Raw genomic sequence first — 16167 nt, 5'->3', positions numbered from 1 at the left:
GTTAGTTATACTGTTGAACAGAGCATTAAACAAGAAATAGTTGGAGCTTGTAACAAAGGCAATGTAATAACTGTGGGGTCGTTAATCGTCATATAGACTGGACAAATCAAATTGGCAAAGGTAGTCTAGAAGATGAGTTTGTAGAATGCTTTCATGTCAGTTTCCTGGAACAATATGTGGTGGAACCAACTAGAGATAAAACTATCTTAGTATTCTGCAATACAAGACTCAATGGGAAAAATTAATCATAATATAATTGAATTGCATATTAAGTTTAAAAGTGACATATTTCAGTACCAAACAAAAATCTTAAATTTAAACGAAGCCAATTACATAGCTATGAGGGGAGAGCTGGCTAAGGTCGATTGGGTAAATAGACTAAAAGATATGGCCACACGTAAACAATGCGAAACAGATAAAGAAACAATGCAAAACATTCAAAAAAAAGTTCCATTAAAAAACAAAAACTCAAAATGAAAGATCCATCTGTGGCTTACTAGGGAAGTTAAGTGTTAGATTAAAAGAAGACGCTTATGATGTTGCAAAGAACAGGTGTAAGCCTGAGGATTGGGAGTGTTTTAGAAACTGGCAAAGGATGACCAAAAGGTTGAGGAAAAAATGGAACAAATAAAATGAAAGTAAACAAGCCAGATATAAAAACAGATTGTAAAAGCTTTAGCAAGTATATATCTAAAGGAGGACAGTAGCTAAAGTAAATATTGGTCCCTTAGAGGCAGAGACGCGAGAAATTATCATGGGGAATGAGGAAATGGCTGAGATGTTGAACACATATTTTGTGTCTGTCTTCACAGTAGAAGACATAAATTACATACCAAGGGACTAATAAGAATGAAGAATTTAAGGTAATTAATTTCAGCAGAGAAAAAATATTAGAGAAACTTAAGGGACTAAAAGCCGGCAAATCCCCAGGACCTGATGGCCTACATCCAAGGGTTCTAAAAGAGGTAGCTGCAGAGATAATGGATGACCGGATATGATTTTCCAAAATTCCCTTGTTTCTAGAATGGTCCAAGCAGATTGGAAGTTAGCAAATGTAACTGTGCTCTTCAACAAAAGAGGTAGAGAGAAAACAGGGAGCTACAGACCAGTTAGCCTGACATCAGTTGTTGCGAAAATGCTGGAATCTATTATTAAGGATGTCTTAACAATGCACTTAGAAAATCATAGCATGATCAGACAAAGTCAACATGGTTTTACAAAAGGGAAAACGTGTTTGACAAATTTATTAGTTTTTTTTGGTTATGTAACTTGTAGGGTTGATAAAGGGGAAAATGTAGATGTAGTATACTTGTATGTCCAAAAGGCTTTCAAAAAGGTGCCATACAAAAGGTTAATGTGCAAGATAAGGGCTCATGGAGTTAGGGGTAATATAGTAGCATGGATGGAGGATTGGTTAATGGACAGGAAGGAGAGAGTAGGGATTAAGCGGGCATTTTCAAGTTGGCAGACTGTAACTAGTAGAGTGCCACGAGGATCAGTGATCGGGCCTCTAGTATTTAAAATCTATATTGATGACTTAGAGGAAGAGACCGAGAGTAATGTTTCCTGACGATACAAAGCTAGTTGGGAATGTAAGCTGTGAGGAGGATGCAAAGAGGTTTGGCAGGTAAAATGAGTGGGCAACAAGGTAGCAGATGAAGTACAATGTGGGGATGTGTGAGGTTTTTCGCTTTGGTAGTAAGAATAGAAAAGCAAAATATGTTTTAAAAGGCGTGAAACATTTAAATGTTGATGTTCAGAGAGGCTTGGGTATACTCATATAAGGAACACAGAAAGTTAGCATGCAGATACAGCAAGCAATTAAGAAGGCAAATGGCATGTGACTTTTATTGCAAGGCGATTGGAGTACAAGAATAAGGAAATCTTGCCCAATGGTATCGGCCTTTGGTGAGACCACACCTGGAGTACTGTGCGCAATTTGGTCTCCATATCCAAGGAAGGATATACTTGCCTAGGAGGTGGTACAGCGAAGGTTCACTAGATTGGTTCCTGTGCTGAGAAGGTTGGCCATGAGCTCGATGCAGCCGTAGCAAGGCGAGAGAAAGACAAGGCTCATGGAGTCGTCTTCATCTCCTCATCCTTCTCAGGTAAGCAGGGAGGTTCAAGTGAGCCTTGAAAGGGAGGAGGAGAGGCTGACCTCCACATCTGGGGGCTCCCTTCAGGTTGCTCCAAGTGTGGACAGCAGCTCCTCAGCCCCTCCGCCAGTGGGCCCAGCTCTTGCAGCCGCAACGCCCGAGTGGAGTCCTGCACCAGTGCGGGAAACCCTCAGGCAGCCAGAGCACAGCTACCAATGTCACCACAGGCCAAGGGGCAGCATGATCAGCAGCCTGCCTCCAGCCCAGCTGCTCACGATGGGTTTACACCTTGTAGAAGCACATGCAAATGTAGAGAGAAATGCACTGAGACACACTTGGGGGCTCACCGGTGTTTGATTTATTACAGGTAAAGTTCCTTTATTCCAGCCAATAATGTTCATTGCTGAAAAGTGATTATTCTATCATGCCTAAATTGTGAGCTGCTGACTTCCCCCTTCCCCCTTAGTAGAATGCCACTGTAAGCACAACCCTCATTTAAATAAGATCTCCCATGGGCACTAGCTGGTGTTTCTGCTGGGCACTAGACACAGAACACAAATGGAAAGGAGGCGACAGACTACATGCATTGAGACCAGTCTTTATTATTTTCTCTGAGTGGCCATCATGGTGGCTGGAAGCAGCTAAGTATGAGATTGGATCTTGCCTCCTTTGGCGCATTGCTACATGTGCCTGGCCTCCGGTGCAAGGGGTTCAACATCCAGTGCTGCCTGCTCATCACCCTCCTCCGTGTCCTCATCAGTGGAGAAGTGGCATTCAGTCATGTCCTCGTCATGCAAGGCCTCCCCCCCCCCCCCCCCCCCACCCCCTGCACTGCTGGATTGTGCAGAACACAGCAGAACACCGCGATACGTGAGACCCTCGAGGAGGCATACTGTAGGGCTCCACCAAATCGATCCAGCCAATGGAATCTCATCTTCAGTAGCCCGATGGCCTGCTCGGTGGTCACTCGGGTGGAGCTGCTTCAAGTGTTGTACTCTCTTCTGCTGCAAGTGCAAGGGTTCCTCACAGGCGACAATGGGTAGTCCTTGTCCCCGAGAATCCATCCTTAAAGGCGAGCGGGGGGCCTGAAAAGCTGTGGAACCTGGGACTGTTGAAGTATGTAGGTGTCGTGGCTGCTTCCCAGGAAGCAGGCACACACCTGCAGGCAACTCTTTCAGTGGTTGCAAACCAGTTGTATGTTGATTGAGTGGGAGCCCCTCCTTTGATGAAGGTGGCTGGCTGGTCCATTGGAGCCTTGATGGCCACATATCCCATGTGTCCTAGGCCCAACCATCCTCAGCTGCTTCATCAATGACCTTCCTTCAATCATAAGGTCAGAAGTGGGGATGTTCGCTGATGATTGTACAATGTTCAGCACCATTCGTGACTCCTCAGATACTGAAGCTGTCCGTGTAGAAATGCAGCAAGACCTGGACAATATCCAGGCTTGGGCTGATAAGTGGCAAGTAACATTCGCACCACACAAGTGCCAGGCAATGACCATCTCCAACAAGAGAGAATCTAACCATCTCCCCTTGACATTCAACAGCATTACCATCGCTGAATCCCCCACTATCAACATCCTAGGGGCTACCATTGACCAGAAACTGAACTGGAGTAGCCATATAAATACTGTGGCTACAAGAGCAGGTCAGAGGCTAGGAATCCTGAGGCGAGTAACTCACCTCCTGACTCCCCAAAGCCTGTCCACCATCTACAAGGCACAAGTCAGGAGTGTGATGGAATACTCTCCACTTGCCTGGATGGGTGCAGCTCCAACAACACTCAAGAAGCTCAACACCATCCAGGACAAAGCAGCCCGCTTGATTGGCACCCCATCTACAAACATTCACTCCCTCCACCTCCGACGCACAGTGGCAGCAGTGTGTACCATCTACAAGATGCACTGCAGCAATGCACCAAGACTCCTTAGACAGCACCTTCCAAACCCGTGACCTCTACCAACTAGAAGGACAAGGGCAGCAAATACATGGGAACACCACCACCTGCAAGTTTCCCTCCAAGTCACACACCATCCTGACTTGGAACTATATCGCCGTTCCTTCACTGTCGCTGGGTCAAAATCCTGGAACTCCCTTCCTAACAGCACTGTGGGTGTACCTACCCCACATGGACTGCAGCGGTTCAAGAAGGCAGCTCACCACCACCTTCTCAAGGGCAATTAGGGATGGGCAATAAATGCTGACCTGGCCAGCGACGCCCACATCCCATGAATGAATAAAAAAATATGTGCAGTCTATCACACCTTGCAACTGGGGAAATGCAGCAATTGCTCCCTAATCCGATAGCCCTCTTGGCCCGACTGTCTGGGTCAGTCCAGTAGCGAATATAGTCACCAGCCGTCTTGAACAGGGTTTGGTCACCTACTTGATGCAGTGGTCGGCTCGGCTGCTGCCAGACATGTCCTCAGTGGAACCTTGGAATGATCCAGATGCATAAATGTTCAGTGCCACAGTGATCTTCAAGGCCATGGGCATAGGGTGACCATCGAATCTCATAGGTTGTAACTCGTCCTGCAGCAGGGTGGATAAGTAAATGATGGCCTCCCCAGAGAGCCATAGTTTTCGCTGACGATGTTGCTCGGACATTTGGAGATAGCTGACTTAAGTCCGGTACACACTCTGGTGCAAGTTGGCTCTTCTTGGCATGGCCGGCCGCTGCTGCTCTCGTCGTGGAACTTCATGGGCAGGCACAGCTGCCTTCTGGCTCTCCCTCCGTCTGAGGTGCCGCATCATGCCACAAAGGTCCAAAAATACAGGGTGTATGAGACCCATGCCAGATGATCACTCGGTCTCCAGAGCACTATCCTTGCAGAGATGAACCTGCCTTGGCAGTCTTCCCTTTGTTACTTCTGCCGGCAGACTGCCGATTGGCCCTCAGTGCTCACGCTAGCTGATAGCTGATTCTCTCACCCAGCAGTCTGGGCACCTGGTACCGCCACCCAAAGCCAAGCCCCCGTTTGTACAATACCCAAGATCCTGCTTACCCTTGCTCAATACCAGAGACCCAGGCTGGACTTTCTCGACACCAGAGACCCAGGCTGCATTTGCTCTACACCCAAAACAAAGCTTCCCTTTGCTCAAAACCCGAGACGCAGGCCACCCTGGCTCAAAATCTGAGACCCAGCCCACCCGGTACTGCCATCCAAGAATCAGCCCACCCATGCAGAGTGTACAGCACTGTGGACTGAAAATGTCCTTCACTCCCCCACAGCCCCTGTGTGGCGGTGGTCGTGGCTGCCTACCAATCGCGGCATTAAGGCCTTGCCTCAGTGCCGCCAGCTTTCAATGGGCCAGGATTCTGAAGGCATATAAGGTCTGCCCATCGTCCACTTAATCCCAAGCTCAACATTGAATCACATAAAATTATGTGCCAATGCATTAAAATTACTTGGGCAATTTAAATTAAACTCCCCTCATGTCAGGGCGGCAAAGTCGCCTTGGTGCTTTCCTGCCGCTGACTTAATCCAGAACCGACATCACGAAATCGGATTTCCAGCCAGACTCATGACACAGCTGAAGATGGTTGGGCCTAGGACACTACCCTGAGGAACTCCTGCAGTGATGTCCTGGAACTGAGATGATTGACCTCCAACAACCACAACCATTTTCCTTTGTCCTAGGTTTGACTCCAACCAGTGGAGAGATTTCCCCCATTCACATTGACTCCAGTTTTGCCGGGGCTCCTTGATGTCATACTGGGTCAAGTACTGCCTTTATGTCAAGGGCAGTCACTCTCACCTTACCTCTTGAGTTCAGCTCTTTTGTCCATGTTTCGACAAAGGCTGTAATGAGATCAGGAGCTGAGTGGCCCTGGCAGAATCCAAATTGAGTGTCAGTGAGCAGGATATTGTTGAGCAAGTGCCGCTGGATGGCACTGTCGACGACCCCTTCCATCGCTCTGCTGATGATCGAGAGTAGATTGATATGGTGGTAATTGGCTGGGTTGGATTTCTCCTGCTTTTTGTGTACAGGACATAACTGGGCAATTTTCCACATTGCCGGGTAGATGCCAGTGTTGTAGCTGTAGTGGAACAGTTTGGCTAGTGGCGCAGCTAGTTCTGGAACACAAGTCTTCAGTGCTATTGCCGGAATGTTGTCAGGGCGCAAAGCCTTTGCTGTATCCAGTGCCTTCAGTCATTTCTTGATATCACGTGGAGTGAATTGGATTAGCTGAAGACAGGCATCTGTGACGCTAGGGATCTCAGAAGGAGGCCGAGGTGAATCATCCACTCAGCACATCTGACTGAAGATGGATGCACATGCTTCAGCCTTGTCTTTTGCAGCGATGTGCTGGGCTCCCCCATTGTTGTGGTTGGGGATATTTGTGCAGCCTCCTTTTCCCATTAGTTGTTTAATAGTCCACCATTATTCATGACTGGATGTGGCAGGACTGCAGAGCTTAGATCTGATCCGTTGGTTGTGAGATCACTTAGCCCTGCCTATCGCATGCTGCTTCTGCTGTTTGGCATGCAAGTCGCCCTGTGTTGTAGCTTCACCAGGGTGACATTTTAGCTATGCCTGGTGCTGCTCCTGGCATGCCCTCCTGCACTCTTCATTGAACCAGGTTTCGTCCCCTGGCTTGATGGTGTATATTTGTATTATTGGCCTTTGTTATTATGGGCTGAATTTTATTGGGCTGTCTGAGGCGGCGCCGTTTGAAGTCAGCACAGCGCGCGCATTTAGCGGTCGCCGCAGAGCCCCCGCAACTTTACGTGCGGGGGCTCATTAACATCACTGCGCCGAGCCTCCCCCCCGATATTATGTGGGGAGAGGCAGGACATTCGGCGCAGTGAAGAACCCTTTGACAGTTGTGCAACAGGTGCTGGGGCCCTATTTTAAGCCCCCCAGCACCTGCTTCCTGACAGCTGCCAAAGATTACTTACCAGACTACTGAAGAGTGGGGCTGCTGTCAATCTGGCAGCAAAGTAGAAAGTGCTGCAGAAATCCAGCAGGTCAGGTAGCATCTGTGGAGAGAGAAGCAAAGTTAACTTGTCCAAGTTCACAGACCTGAAAGTTAACTCTGCTTCTCTCTCCACAGATGCTGCCTGACCTGCTGAGTGACCCCAGCACTTTCCGCTTTGCTGCCACATACTTACCCTGCTGTGTTCCAGTGTCCTGTGAAGTTGCGATCCTCTTCTTCCACTCAAGTGTAACATTCCTTCGTGTAGGTGTGCTGCATCTGGGTGAATAATCTCAATTTTGTGCATTCCAAGACATGAGACTTAAATACATCATAAAAGGTATTAGAGGTTTACAGAGAACTCACTGACACAAATGGGAATGCATGGGTGTCACAGCAATGTAAATACGTCTTTCACTAAATGTTCCTCACCAACATGTGTGTCCTTTTCTCTGTGGGAATGATGTGTGCCAGCATGTAGCGCCAATGTCACATCCCTTCCCCTTTGCACCATTGGCCCTTCAGAAGAGCCAACGTATGCAATAACATCTTTGCCATGCCACCATTACACATGAGCATCTCCACGGATGCACTGACATGGACATTGGCTCAGTCAGCTGCTGCCTCTAATGGTTTACACAGGGATGCTGCAGATGTGGACTGGTGCACAGCAGGTGAGCGAGGGTGATGTGTGGCTTGCAGAGCTCATGTCGGTTCCTATGGAGCAGACAGCCTTTGTCTGATAAGCCATTGCCGTACATCCCTAGCTCACTGCTAGCCCTGCGTGCAGAGTTTCGGTGCCTTCTGCCCTCCCACGTGTCTTTCATATTGTCAGTCCTCAGTGTCCTCATAGTCCGAGGAGGAATCCTGTTGACTTCTCTCCTCATCATGCCAGGCCTATTGGGTGCATAGTTGTGCAGAGCAGCAAAGAAAGGAGCTGGCCTTTTTGGCCCGTAGTGCAGGGCATCACCCTACCCATACAGGCATTGGAGGTGCTCTTTCAGCATGCCAATCTCCTGCTCACTGGTGGCTCATGTAGCTCAGTGGTTGGCGTTGCATCTCTCCTCTGCAGCAGTGGTGGAGTCTCTCACCAGTGTCGGGAGCCATGTCTGCAAAGGATAGCCTTGATCTCCAGGATGCCACCCCTCCATCTGAGCCAGTTCAGTGAACAGCGGTGGCAGCCGGGACTGGAGCAAGACCCAGGTGCCATGGCAGCTGCCAAAGAAGCAGTCACAGATTCGCTGCAAGCATCTCCGGTGTTCACATACCAGCTTCACCTAGATTGAGAGGGTTCCTTTAATGGTGACGTCTGCAGGTGGTAGCTTGGCAGTAGGCCTGATGGCCACATGAGTGCAGTCTATGAACATTACAACCTGTGGTTCTCCGGCAATGGTGCCAGAACCAATGTCCCTCTGGGCCTGGCTGTGAGAGTCCTTCCTGAAGCGGACATCCTCACTGGCCCTTCGGTGCAGGGCATTGGTGACCTCCCTGATGCAGCGGTGTACTGCTGACTTAGTGACCCCACTGAGATCTCTGGTGGGCCCCTAAAGACTGCACAGGCGTCAGGCTTGAGAACCGCGGCCTGGATCAAAGGCCTGGGATTTCCACAGGAGCCCATGGGCTGCAGGTCATCCTTGAGCAGGGCACCGAGACGTGTCACCACCCTCTCGATATGCGCAATCAACTCTGACACTGGTGCTCTGACATCTAATGGCATGTCATGTGGGGCCTGTAGATGCACGGGAACTGTAATGGCGGGCTCCCTTTGGGGATGCTGCTCATGACCGGGGGCCTCTACATGGATCACACCTGCCTGTTGATATTGTCCCTGGTGCAAACAGATCCTCATGAGCAGAGGATCACACAATGTAGGATGAGCCATACCTACTTCCATGTGATAAATAAAGTTGAACCCTGCATGTATTCGAAGTTCCTAGCAGGGCATGGATTGGTGTTGACGGGTACATCAGCTGCTTTCCTGGATCAACTATGTGGTATGCCATGGCATTGCCCATCTTGGCCAATACTCAGAGTGGCACAGCATGACCACATCAAGATCCTGCCAGTTGAATCGATTGCCCCCATCATCCGTAAAACTTTAATGCTCCTGCCGTTTCTGGCATCCTCCTCACACACAGGGTGCCTAGTGTGCCAATGCCCCCTCACAAACACAGAGCGTACACTGTTAACGGAGGGATGGTACATGGTACCTCCCTTCATGCCAGCACAGCTTTCCCCCAAGTAATCCATGACCCCCTCCCTTTCAGAATGCAGAGTGCGATCCCTGTGTATCCGCCCCCCCCACCTTCTCCCTTTAGGAATGCAGAGTTAGACCCCTGTGTATCCCCCGCTCTCTCCTTCCTTCCGTAATGCAGAGTGAGAACCCACCAGCTTTTCAGATCGTGAACGGGATGGCACGTGACGGCTGCCCGTTCAATGAAAAATCCAGCAGTGTCGGTGGAGAGGTGACGGGCTGCATAATCAGCATAGGTAAGTAATCATTACCAGATGTTGATTGTGGTACCACCACTGTGCGGCGGGGGGGCTGCACCGAGGTCCCGCCACTGCCGGTAAAATTCTCAACGTCGCGGGTCGAGGCAGGCCTCTTCCCGCAGCATTTTACCGACCTCCACGCCGCAATCTGCGGCGTCGAGAGCCGGTAAAATTCAGCCCTATATGTGTGTCTGCTATTTATTGTAACAACGTTATTGTGATTTTTGCAATTTTATAATTAATGTTTGTCATACTTTATGCTAATAATTATTTTCTATAGCACCAAAACATTTTGAACCTTATGCACTGGTAACTGCATGCATTTGGCACCACACTGCACTTGCATGAATTTGTTGAACTCACTCTTGATCATAATTTTCCCTCTTCCATATTGTCACCATTACTACCCTGCACTTGAGATGTGGAATCATTTCAACTCCATGTCTACTCTTGTTTTATGCAATCAGTTGCTGTGACAGAATATGGTTGCTTGGGGAGAGTAGTAGTTGCAGCTTTTGTCTGCAAAAAATACTAATTACTAATTTTTTTGATGATATTCAAATTAATTGTTATAGTTGGCCTTGGGTCACCCGTTGAATGTCATGGTCAGTAAACTAGTCTTTTATCATATCAATACAATTTGAGTGTATAATTTCTATCACATTTGTATTTTTGATATATGTAATTTTTAGATATTGTTGCAATGAATAAGAAGTATACTTGCATGGTCTGCTTCACTAAATTTATTGTGCATGTATAACTGACATTGCGTTTTTACATTGCGTGTTGAATTTATGTGCGTGAAAACAGTAATTGGGTTTTGCATGGGGACCATAAGGTATAGTACGTTAGTACATTATCCTTTGACCTCTGGCACCTAGTTTTGAATACATCCTGGACTAATGTGATGAAAGTACCCAGTGTTTACTGATTGTAAGGATCCTATGTGAAATGAATTTGGACCGTTTCAACCCAGTTGAAATTAACAATCTTTTTCAGAGAGGCATTTTTTGTGGAACTGGAAATGTCACGCTGACATAACAGTTGGTGCTGTTCTGAGATTAGAACTAAGCACAATGTTGGGGCACAATAGACAGTGTTTTATTTTGTTTCTAACCAGTGCTATACCTGACCAGGAAGTACTTGACACTGGGGGCTGGATTTTTGGGTCCTGCAGGAACGGAGGTGGGTGGGGATGGAGGTGGGCGGGGATCCAAAATACTGGTGCCGGCTGGCGTGCCAATTTTCCGATGCTGTTGCCAACACTGGCCATGTTCACCAGGACAGGTGAAGGCAGCCCGATGATCCTGCCCAATCCATGATAAAGGCCAATTAAGATGCTTAAGGAGCTCATTAAGAGTTCGTTAATGGGGCGTGTTGTGATCTTATGGGCTGCGCGGGCTGCACATGCTGTCTGGAGCAGACCAGGTAAATGGAGGTGAATACATAGTGGGGAGCCAATCATGGCCACCCCAGGGAATTAGCTAGGTCCCATAAAATGCGTAAACGGCAGAGAGGGGAACTCGGCCATTGGGAACAGGTGCCATCGACGCAGCGCAGGTGGCGGGGAGAGTGGGCAGTAAGCGTTTGGGCAGTGCAGGGGGTCCTCACCCTCCTGGCATTGCAGGGGCATGAGCAGGGGCTAAGGCTGCCAAGCACAATTGAACGGACACCTAAGCATAAGGAAGGCAGCAGCTGGCAATGGGGGCATGGCTGTCAGATTTTGGGCCCAGTGGCGATGAGGAGCAACACCCTCCACAGGAAGGGCGGAACCCTGGACAGCAGGAGGGCAGGAGAGAGGGGCACGGGGTGGGAAGGACACAAAGGCCAGACCCTCAGCATAGGATCTACTGGCAAAGATAGAGCTACCTGGAGATGACCCAGAACCAGTGCCACAGGAGACTGCAACTTTCCAGGCAGATGGTCACAGAGATCTGTACCCTCACTGCCGAAGACTTTGCAGCACTGCTCGCCATGCCTTGCCAGTAGTCATCAACGTCACTATGGCCTTAAACCTCTTTGCTTCTTCTAGCTCCTTCCAAGGATCAACTGCGGACCTTGGTGGCACCTTTGCAAACGGCTGCACACCATTGCATCTTGCAGGTCACTGGTGCCCTATTTGCCAGAGCTGGATGGTACATCCAGCCTCACGGAGCAGAGGGCAGTGTTTTACACTGGCATCACTGGAATCCCCCAGGTGCAGGGCATCATCAGTTGCACCTATGTGGCTATCAAGGCACCCAGTGAGCAGCTGGTCAGATTCATCAACAGGAAGGGCTTCCACTTCCTCAACATTCAGCTTGTCTGTGACCACAACAAGAGCTTCCTGCATGTGTGTGCTCGCTTTCGTGGCAGCTGCCATGACTCCTTCATCCTCCAGCAGTCCAGGCCACCACAGCGCTTCATTCCACCTACCTAAACTCTGTGGATGGATTCTGGGGAACAAGGGATATCCCTTAAAGAGCTGGCTACTGACCCCTCTATGAGAGCCTCAGACAGAGGCACAGAGGCAATAGAACCAAAGCCACCAACTCTTTATGACCACCACTGAACAGGCCATCGGGCTTCTGAAGATGCGGTACCCATGTCTGGACCGGTCGAGTGGCACCCTGCAGTACACGTCTGTAAGAGTCTTGCTTATTGTGGTAGTCTGCTGTGTTCTCCATAACCTGGCCTGACAGAGACAAGGGTGATGAGGCTCTGGAAGGACACAACTTATCGGAGAAGGAGGAGGAGAACAGGGAAGAGGAGAAGAAAGAGGAGATGGAGGAGGAGGATGCAGAACACCGAGGTACTCCAGCTGCATAGGGAAGTGGCCGGGCACGGTGCAGGGTGTGAAGGTCTAGTCTGGATGCCATGAATCTCAGGAATCTCCAAATTTAGGAATGTTTCAGCTGAGCCCTTCTGATCCAGGATGAATGGCATGGTATAGAACTCACTGTGAGATCCCTCTACTAACACTTCCATTGAGGATGCAGTCTGAAACATATAAACTCTTACCCCTAATGAAGGATGAACATCTACCCAGAGGTTTTGCTATCACCACTGAGGAACCCTTGATCTCCTTCACTACCTTATACTTCTTTTCTTGTTCCACTATGAATAGAAGGAATCTCATGTGTGGCTTCAAGTGTCATTATTTACATGGTGCTCAGAAAGGAGAACTATGTACAGTTACAGGAAGATGCGGTGGCCTCTACTCTTGGTCACTTCTACACGCGGTGCTCCCCTTGTGGCCTCAGAGGAGGTGGAGGCAGCCTGCTCACTTGTCTCAGCTTGGAGCTGAGATGCATGTGGCAGTTGTCCTTATCATGGAGGTGCCCGTGGAGGCATCGTCAGAGGTTGCTGCATGTGACTCATTGCAGGGGCAGCTTCCATCACTTGGCCCAGCTGCACAGGTGTTCCCTCTATCAGAGAGGCCGAGGAGGCTGAAGATGATGATGGTGCCCCGTGAGGGTTGACACCCTCATCCTCCTCTGTGACATCCTCACCCTTGGCTGGCACTCCAGATGGCTGCAGAGGAGTACCTGCTGGGGCGCAACTGGCATCCCCTCCAAACATCTCTGCACCGCCAGCACCACTGACTGGTCCAGGCCACATAGTGTGGCCTGCATCCTGTGTATGTCAGTGTGCAATTCCTGCATGCACTCCAAGTGCTGCCGCATATGACTGTCCATGAGATTGGCCACTCATTGGGTGGACTGGAGCTGGCCACCGACATAAAAGTCAGTGGCGAACCCGCTTGCACCCGGCCCAGGGATCTGTCCTGCATTTTACAGGTCCACGGGCTTTAATTGTTCCAAGGCAGGACTTCCACCCGCTTGAGGGAGGAAGTCCCACCTCATTGAGCTGCCAGCCAGTCAGCGGGCCGGCAGCTCTTAGTCCCAGCAGCGCCATCTGGAGTGGTGCCCACTGCTGGGATTGCAGCCCAGCCGAGGACATGAAGCCAAGAGTGCAGGTCAGTTGGGGTTTGCCTCATTGGGCTAATTGGTCGCAAGCTGGCAAGGCAAGTGTGGTCGTGTGGGGGGAAGGTGGGGGTGCGTCTCGGGTCCTGGGGCTGGCTGGGGAAGGTGGGGGGCGGCCCTCAATCGGGCACCCTGTGCCCGTTCGTCGGCGCCCCCCCCCCCCCCCCCCGCCGCCTCCCGGTGCGCAGAGAGGCTGCCAGTTTTCACTGGGCGGGCTTTCACATCCCCTGGACGCCCGCTTGCCACGGGTAAGATCCACATGGAGGTGGGTGAAGGCTGTTAAGTGGCCACTTAAGGGCCTTGATTGGCCTGGGGCGGCTTGCTCCCCCATCTCCCCGGCCCACGTTAAGGAGGCGAGAGCGGGTCGGGAAGGCCTCCCAGAGCCTCCCGCTCAATTTTACTCCACCCCCGCCACCATCTGGCTTGCTGGGATGGTGTACAATTCCGGTCAAAGAGGGAGCTCATGCACTCAAAACCCTGAGCCATTATGGCGTACATGAACTGAATGGATTCCTCCAGTTTCTGCGCATGACCCATATTCCCTCAGGGTATTCCAACATGTTGGGTACATTTTCTGCTGCTGGTCTTGGTAGAGCCTCCTTTCCAGTGACTGCTGAGGTCCTGCATCTGTGCCCAGCTGAGCAGGGCTGTGTCTGTCCTCCCTTCTCTGAGGGGAACTGACCACAGCTGCCTCTGCCACTGGCACCTTCTCCTACACACTAATGCCATGATCCTCACTCAGTGTCACCCTATCTAAATACACGCGATGACCTACTGAGATGATTTTATCTGCGCTGGTGAACGGTCTGTTGTAAGGTGCTTCTTCGGAGCTTTGCTGGTGAGGGAGAAGGTCTCCTTTGAAGAGAAGAACGTGAGAGCTCGCCATGGACAGCAGAAGCCTCTGCAGTGCTGAGGCTTCTGAATACAACTCAGTGTTTGACATGCTGTCAGACGGCATAGAGTGCAATGCACCCCCTTAATGAGTCCATTTCCCTCTCTAATCACCATCTCCAACATGAGTGCCCAGCTCACCATGGCCAACTTCCTCGTTGTCTGCGATCCTGGCTATTTCCATTGCTCCCTTCTCCATGGATGTGATGATGTGAAGATAGGGGACACTTCCACCCGTTTGGGCCCTCTCTGGGTCATTATATGTCCGTTTTTCCTGCAAGGACAGAAGAGAGTGCGATAAGGCACTGCTGTTCTCTATGGCCATGGCAGCTGCTCCTATTCATAGAAGGTGTATGTATCAGTGGTTACAGGTCGTCAGCAGTACTATGGCTCTGAGCCATTCTGAGGGGTCAGTAAGTGGCCTGGTCACACACCCTCCCATGTTCAGGAGCAGCCTGTGCCCTGAGGCTCCTCAGCCTGTGTATCTGCTGGAGGGTAATTAGACAGATACCTGTCCTGAGGGTTGGGGGTAGCACTCACCTTGCCAGAGCAAATCAAGTCAATGAATCTTTTCCTACACTGGATGTAAGTTCTTCTGATCACACCTCTTCCGTTGACTAGGCAGCAATGTCCATCCACACCTGCTTTATCTGGGTAGGTGGCCTCCTGCCACCCTCCAGGAAGAGGACCTCCCTCCTCTTCCTCACGGCCTCCAGCATGACTGCTGAGACAGTGTGGAATCCAAGTCTCCTGTGATGTTTCACACTGCAATAAAGCAGTGAAATGGATGCTGTGGTCAGTTTAAATCGGGCCCACACTTGAGTGGTCCCACCTCCGTTCCCACCCTTATGGGCTTTAATTGGCCACCAGACCCATCTCCACAGCAATTGAGGGATTACCCCCGTGAAGCTCGGGGCCCATTATTGCTCCCCCCACCCCCAACCCGGGAGCAGGTTCGGAACCCGGAAACGGTCCCAACTTCTGTTTTCCACCTCCACATTGAAAATCCAGCCCTGGACGTCTGAAATGGGAAAACATTCTTTCCTAGTGCTAACATTCCTCGTGTTGATAAGTAAAAATTCAACAATTTAAAGGGAAAAGAGCAATTGAGACCTGAGATGCTTATTATATCACTCATATTCCTAAACTGTTTGCTTGCAAATATTTTTATAAGCTGGGTTACCTGTGGAATGTAGCAAGCAGAAACTGCTCAAGAGCTTGTGCGTTTCCTGGTATCTAGCTGCAGTGCAGTTTTGACAGAGGTCTTGGGGTAAGGTCACTCTAGGCTGGAAAACACGAGAGGCTAAAAATCAAGTTTTTGTTATAAAATGACAGCAATGTAAACTATATGGATCTAAGGTACCAAATTTTCTTATTTATATGCAGTGATTTGTGAAGGGCCTAAGTATAACAAATTACAAATGGGAATAGCTATTCCTTTATTGGGAGTTCAGTATACAAAATTGATGCATAGCTCTTGCAGCTGTTGCACTGTTCCTTTGAAATGCATTTGTTTCTGACCCATTTTTGCATGTATAATATATACATTTACATTTATAAAACTTAAGTAAAATCGTGGCCATTTCAGTAAACTGTAATTAGTTAAAGGCCCAACAAATGTGAATAGTTTGCTGGCATACAGTTTATAAAATGTATCTTAATTCTTCATGCACTTTGAGATTTTACATCATCAATAGTAACTATAGTAGTAGTTTGTGCATTTTTAGTAAATTATGTATTCAATTTTAGTTTGGCCCCATGCACATCCGACCAGCATCAGGTGGCGAGCCAGCTGAAGA

General features: G+C 49.5%; 1 protein-coding gene across 1 annotated transcript in view; it reads left to right on the top strand.

The window, feature by feature from the left end:
* LOC137380344 (voltage-dependent L-type calcium channel subunit alpha-1D-like) overlaps nt 1–16167 on the top strand; it is a 487921-nt gene that overhangs the window by 281285 nt on the left and 190469 nt on the right. The window lies entirely within an intron of this gene.

Source organism: Heterodontus francisci, chromosome 19, assembly GCF_036365525.1.
Source record: "Heterodontus francisci isolate sHetFra1 chromosome 19, sHetFra1.hap1, whole genome shotgun sequence".
NCBI classification, from domain to species: Eukaryota; Metazoa; Chordata; class Chondrichthyes; order Heterodontiformes; family Heterodontidae; genus Heterodontus; species Heterodontus francisci.
The sequence above is the reverse complement of the archived record's forward strand: the minus strand, read 5'-3'. Positions and strand labels throughout refer to the sequence as shown.